Source organism: Phytophthora infestans, genomic scaffold (assembly GCF_000142945.1).
Source record: "Phytophthora infestans T30-4 supercont1.18 genomic scaffold, whole genome shotgun sequence".
NCBI lineage: Eukaryota > Oomycota > Peronosporomycetes > Peronosporales > Peronosporaceae > Phytophthora > Phytophthora infestans.
Window position 1 is genome coordinate 1,560,128 of NW_003303741.1, and position 7,032 is coordinate 1,567,159.

Here is a 7,032-nt window from a genome sequence, read left to right on the forward strand (position 1 = left end):
GTCTGTCACCAGTTTCATCACTCGTCATTCTGCATCCGGTAGGGATGTATCCATGGACAGCGCCCGCATGGCTTGTGCCAATCGCGCAGGGTCCTGCACCTCCGAACGCCTTGCTTCCAGGAAATACGACTTCCACTCATCTTCGGTGATTTCCGACTCGGCTTTACCAATCTCGTACATACAAACTCGGATTAGTGTCCGATGCTCGATACAGGCATCCCAAAAACCCTTCGGGGTGTAACGGGGTACGTAGCCCTAAGTGTACCCTGGCTACATGGAGTGTGACACTTCACACTTCAGGAGTATGACACGTCATACTCCGGGATATTTGGTACATGGTACCAAGGTCGTTCAGAGCCAACCATTGGTTAAATGACATTGCATTTCTATAGGTAACTAATAGTTTGTATTAAACCCAAACTTAACCTACCTATAAATATACTCAGTTTACAATCTACCTTATTTAGGTCACTTCGCTCTCTTTAATTAAAGAGGGGACCAGTGAACTGCCGTTCACTGAGAGTTTGTATACTCTCGGAAGATAACTTCCTCTAGCGCAAGGTGCTGTGTGACCCCGTCACACTTGGTAGCACTTGTAGTCAATCCACGCCACCGCGGGTAGACTACCTGAACCTCTCCGAAGTTCGTTGCCATGGATAGGAACGACTTCTCCCATATGAACGACTCTCAGTTCGAGTCGGTTCGGAAGATGGCAGGCATCTTCGGGATGGAGGCCCTGCAGAGCCTGGTGGTATCAACACCGGCTGAGCAGCTCGAGCGCGTCAATGCATTCGACGCGTACGAGCAGGGCCTCATCGCGCATGTGCGGGAGAACCTGCAGGCTCCGGCGGCGGATGCAAATCCGCCTCACCCGAAGCCAATACGGCTGAAGGTTAAGCCGTATGAAGGGAAGGAAGGCGAGAACCTTCACTTGTGGGTCCGAGAAGTAGAGCTCGCGATGGACGCGGCTCTGATCTCGACCGAGCAACTGCGTGTTGCTTTTGCACTCTCCAACCTTAGCGGTCGTGCTAAGAGCTGGGTGTACACTCGGGAAGCAACATTCCCTGGATGTTTCACATCCTGGGCTCAGCTGTGCGAACAGCTCCGAGCCGCGTTCCTCCCGGCGAACTACGAGTACCGCCAGCGCTCGCGCTTCCTCGCGTGTAAACCAGGAAGGCGCGAGCTGCACGAGTATGTGCAAGAGATACGGGAGTTCACGGCGTCCCTAGTGGGAATTCCACTCAACGAACACATCAAGATGACTGTGTTCATGGACGGCCTTCGAGTGGGCCCCGCACGCACTCAGCTGTTCCGGGTGCAGTCAAGCACCCTTGAAGAGGCGATTCAAGTGGCTCTTCAAGAAGAGTACAGCCATCGCCAGGCGCGTACGCCGGCCTCAGCGTGGCCTGGGAGTTCCTTGTCGACTCCCGGTCGAACGAGCCCCAACGGACCAGTTCCCATGGAACTCGGGTCCGCCGAGCAGCGTGACATCCGCTGCTTCGGCTGTGGGAAGATGGGCCACTTCAAGCGCGACTGCCCCGCGGAAAGACTCCGCAGACGGTCCTTCCCCAAGCCCGTCCTCAAGGGTCGCTGGCAAAAGCCAGGATCCCGGGGACAGGGGAACGCAGGGAACCAGTAGGGGCGGGGCGCCCTACTAGGGAAGAACTAAGTCTTCGTGATGGGTGCGTGGGTGGCGCGTACCACGGGGACTTAGCCCCTGAGAGTCTTCACACTCTCGAATCGGCGAAGAGCAGCGGCGGGTTGCTCGAAGTACACGGATGTGTACGGGGATATGATCGTCCCTTTAGAATCTTGATTGACTCTGGGGCGTCGAAGAATTTCGCACGCCGCCAGACGGTTGCTCGTAACAGCAACAAGTTGTCCGATGCTTTGAGAGAAAGCAAGGGCAACGGGACGGTGTCAGTGCGACTGGCCGACGGGAAGGTCGTCACTGTCCCCAACGTCCAAGTGAATCTGGCTGTCAAGCTTGAAGACTTTGACAGCCTCGAACAGTTCACTGTTCTCGATATGGATCCATATGATATGATCCTGGGCATGCCCTGGCTTGAGAAGCACGAGTCCTGGATCGACTGGCGAGGCAAGGCAATCGGTTCCAGCCGCCCTGCGCAGTCCGACAGAGCATTGGTGAGTCATGTTCCCACCTCTGTCAGGACCCGGGGCGCCCGCGAGGGCTGCCAGGGTACCAAAGCATCCGGCAGATGCTTGGGAGTCGTCGACGTATATGACGACTCCGAGGATGTTTTGATGGTGGCAGCGCCCAGAAGAGGCGCTGGCCAAGTGGGTAACTTAGGTCCACAGGCGGGTAACTTAGTTCCGCAGACAGCTGCAGCTGTCATGAACACTGAGAACAGCGTGTTCAGAGTGGGTAACAGAGTTCTACTCACGGTCGCCCAGACCATAACTGAAGCGGAAGACGTCGGATACGCTTCCTGTGTGGATAACCCAGTGCCACACGCGGTCGCCCAGACCTTAACTGAAGAGGAAGGCGTTGAACACGCTTCCTGTGTGGGTAACACAGTGCCACACGCGGTCGCCCAGACCTTAACGGAAGAGGAAGGCGTTGAACACGCTTCCTGTGTGGGTACAACAGTACCACACGAGGCCACGAGTGCCTCGGATGCCGTAGCGACGACATCCCTAGACGTTGTCAGCAAAGCTCCCCGTCACAGACGCCGTCGACAAAGACGCCGCCGCCGCCTCAAGTCGGATCCGAACTTCGTTCCGATCAACGTCGCTTCAAGCGACTCGGAGTCCAGGGCCCGGGCTCCTCCGACAAGGCCGGTGGAAGAGTGTTATCACTTCTTCGACGGCGAGACAGGTTTACCCGTCTAGGCATCTGGTGTCCACTTGGAACCGTTGCCAGAGGTTGCAGAGATACTGAACCTCGAGGAAATGACGGCTGAGTTTTTTCTGGCCAACCTCAAGGCTGGAGAGATTGCTGAGATGGTACTCATGAGACCTGAGACCACTCAGGAGGAGCTGAACTCCTCCTCTGTCTTGGACGAGAACGTCCTGGAAGACATGAAGAAGCAGCGTCAGGCGCGCTTGGGTTCTAAGATTCTCAAGAACCCCAAGGATCCGGTGTATCCTTTGGTGACGGAGTATGCGGACGTGGTGAACAAACACCCACCGACCCAACTCCCACCGGATCGAGGCGTACGGCACGAGATTGATCTCGTGCCCGGCACAAAGTATTGTGTCACGAGGCAATGTCCTCTCCCGCGCGAACAGTGCGAGGTCATTGATGCCTTCTTCGCCGCGAAAGCGAAGGCAGGCATGGTGCAGGAATCGAAATCCCCGCACTCGACGCCGACTTTCTGCGTTCGTAAGCCGAACGGAAAGTGGCGTCTGGTTCACGCTTATAACAAGCTGAACAACGCAGCGGTGCCGGCCCAAACACCAGTCCCACGAAAGGATGTGTTGTAGAACAACATGGCCGGGAGCGTACTGTACAGTGCGCTGGATTTGGTAGACGGATACTACCAAATCCTGATGCGAGAGAGTGACATCCCGCTCACCGCGGTAAGCACTCCAAGCGGCATGCTTTGGGAGTGGCTCGTCATGCTGCAGGGCTTGTCTAACGCCCCGGCGACGTTCAATCGCCTGGTGACGCAATTGTTCCGCCCTTTGCGTACCTTCGTACAGACGTACTTCGACGACATTTTCGTCCATAGCCGTGCCGAGGGAGGCAAGACGGCCATGGAGGTGCATCTAGGACACCTCCGTCGAGTGTTGAACGTGATGCGAGCGAACAAGCTCTACGCCAACATCGACAAGTGCGTTTTCGCGTCACCAGAGATCAAAGTTCTCGGTTGCCTCGTAAGCAACGTGGGCGTTCGGGCTGACCCAGACAAGGTCATAGCCATAGCAGCATGGCCGACGCCCCGATCCCAGAAGGATCTTCGAAAGTGGTTGGGCTTGGCCAACTACCTTCACAAGTACAGCGCTGGGTACGCGGGCTTCGCTAAGCCCTTGTCGAGCCTCCTTCAGAAGGACGTCGACTGGCGCTGGGAACAAGAGCACCAGGATGCTTTTGACAGCATCAAGGCCAGTCTCCAAGAGGCCCCTGGCCTGGCTCTGCCGGACGAGACGAAGCCGTTTAGCGTCGTCTGCGATGCCTCCGATTACGCCATCGGGTGTGCATAGCTGCAGGACGACACGGCTGGACAGGAACGAGTCATCTCGTTCCAGTCTCGGCAGCTCAAAGCCGCCGAGCGGAACTACCCTGTCCATGACAAGGAGCTCCTGGCAATGAAATATGCCCTTGTGAAGTTCCGTGCTCACCTCTTGGGCTCTAGGCCCTTTGTGATCTACACAGACCACGCGTCCTTGAGGACGGCGACTAACTCGCCTCACCTCTCCCAAAGGATGGCGAGGTGGCTGTCCTTCTTCGCGGAATACAACTTCCGCGTCGAATACAAGCCGGGCAAGCTCAACGTGCTTGCGGACGCCCTCTCTCGGCGTCCCGACTATGAGTTGGCCCACGTCACGCGGGTGACAACGGATCTATATGATCGGATACGCATGGCGTATCGGGACGATGAGGCTGTCGCGCCTATCGTCAAGTTCCTTAAGGCCGGAACGAGCGCGAAGTCCGACTGGCTCTCATCGCGACAGCGCTCACGGCTCCACCGATATGAGTTGAAGGAGGGCCTCCTCTATTATCGGATGGAGCCCACTGATCCTCCACGGGTGGTCATACCCAACGACGAGGATCTGAAGTTCGACATCCTCGCGGAGGCGCATGACGCGCCCTCCAGCGGCCACTTGGGCCGCGAGAAGACCTTTCTGTCGGTCTCTCAGTCCTTCTGGTGGACCCACATGTATAAGTGGGTCGCCCGGTACGTCAAGACATGTGAAACATGTCAGCGGGTCAAACCCGCAGGGCACTCGTCGGCTCCACTACAGAGCCTGCCCGTACCGGCTGATTGTTGGAAGTCGATGAGCCTTGACTTCATCTTTGGGCTTCCCGCCGACGGACACGGCAACACCGAAATTTTGGTGTTCGTGTGTCGGCTGAGCAAGATGGTACATCTTGCTCCAGCTCCCGGCACTGTGACGGGCGAACAAACCGCAAGGTTGTTCGTCGATGGCGTGTTCCGCTATCACGGTCTCCCGGAGACGATTGTCTCGGACCGAGACCCGCGATTCACTGCCGCGTTTTGGAAAACGCTGTTACCTTTACTGGGAACTCGTCTGCAGATGTCCACTGCGGACCATCCTTAGACCGACGGCCAAACAGAGCGCGTCAATCGAGTGCTCGAGGACATGTGTGCGCGGCAGCACCACGTACGTGGTCGACGCAGCTCCCAGTTGTTGAGTTTGCGCTCAACAACGCGGTGCACGCGTCCACGGGGTTCACGCCGTTCTACTTGAACGGCTTCCGCCACCCCAGAGTGCCTCTCACTCTTTGAAAAGACACTGACTCCTCTATTCTAAGTGGGGGAGAGGCTCGGAAAGCCCTTTCCTCCCAGGTCTCGGATGTGAGGCCATATTCGCTGAGGAAACAGGTGGAATCCTTTATGGATACCAAGCTGAACATTGTCAGCAGGGTCCGCGATGCCATGGCAGCGGCCCAAGATAAACAAAAGGAGTACTCGGACAAACAAGGAAGAGGAAACTTAAGCATATTTGAGATTGGTGACTTAGTGTTGCTAGACACGAGGAACCTACCTCTAGACACTGTTAGCTCTGTCGGCAGCAACAAACTGAAGCACCGCTTCATCGGACCTTTTGCAGTCCTGGCCAGACATGGTGCGACGTACACCATCGACCTTCCAAAGTCAATGCCGACGCACCCGACGTTCTATGTCGGACGTCTTTAGCGGTACTTTGACCCGCAGGGGGTTGCCGACTCGCAGACCCCCCTTGACCCAGCTCCTCGAAGCGAGGGCCGGTCACAGTCGTCGACGAGGGTGTCGGAGCAGGCACCCAAGCCTCGGTCGGGACGGCAAGGCTGCGGTCAAGACCGTACGCCGGAGGGGCTCCATACGAACGGACCCCGGCGCCATACGCCGAGTACGCTGAGTACGCCGGGTACGCTACGTCTGGGAGTCGGCTCCGGACGTGGCAACAAAGCCTCGATCCGTCGGATCATGCGAAAGGCCTCGTCCAGATCGGACGAAGAGGCCCGGCGGTCCACCCGCAGGTGCAGGCTCGCGACCTCTCGCTCCACCAGGTCCAGGCGACCCGCAAGACGAGCGAGCTCGCCCTGATTCCCGGCCTGGGCGGCAGCATTACCGCCAGTCCCAAGGCCAAGTGCAATCTCAAGCACGAGGACACGTTGACGGAGGCGGTCAACCTCAGGGTCCCGTGTCGGACCCGCAGTCGGAGCACTCGGACGAGAGTGGCTCTCGGGAGGCGCCGAGTACTCGTACTCGTACGAGGGCACCTCCGCCCCTGCTTGACCGATATGGAGAAGTCCACTTCCACGTGGAGCGGATCCTCCAGGAGCAACGGTGTCGCGGCAAGCGACAGCTCCTCGTGAAGTGGAGGGGTTATGCCCACTCCGAGAACTCGTGGGAGCCGATTGAACGGCTCCTGATTGACTGCCCGAAGGCTGTCGCAATCTGGGAACAGAAGAGGCAACAGCTTCATAAGTAGTCCGGGGCTTCTTGCCCGAACGGGGTACGGTCGATGAATACATACCGTACCCGCGCTCATTGTGAGCGCTAGAAGCCGCGCGCTTCAGGATGTCCCTTGGCAGCATACGCTTGCTGATCAAGTGGGTAAACCTCACACGAAGATCACGCTGGTCCAGGCTGTGGGACGGCTGCTGATCTTCATGGAGTTCCCGTAACTCCGCGGGTGAGTACTTAAGAGTCTCCACCCATGCCCAGAACATGTCCTCACAAGAACTCCACGTGGGACAGTTCTCGGGCATAACCCAGGGGTTTCTCCAAACAGGATAGAGACCACCCCGGGTCTCGGGCTTCTTACGACAAGTCGTGAAGTCCCTAAGGGGAATGCGGTGTGGCGCGAGAAGCACACACCGAGCAGCCTCCAAGTTGT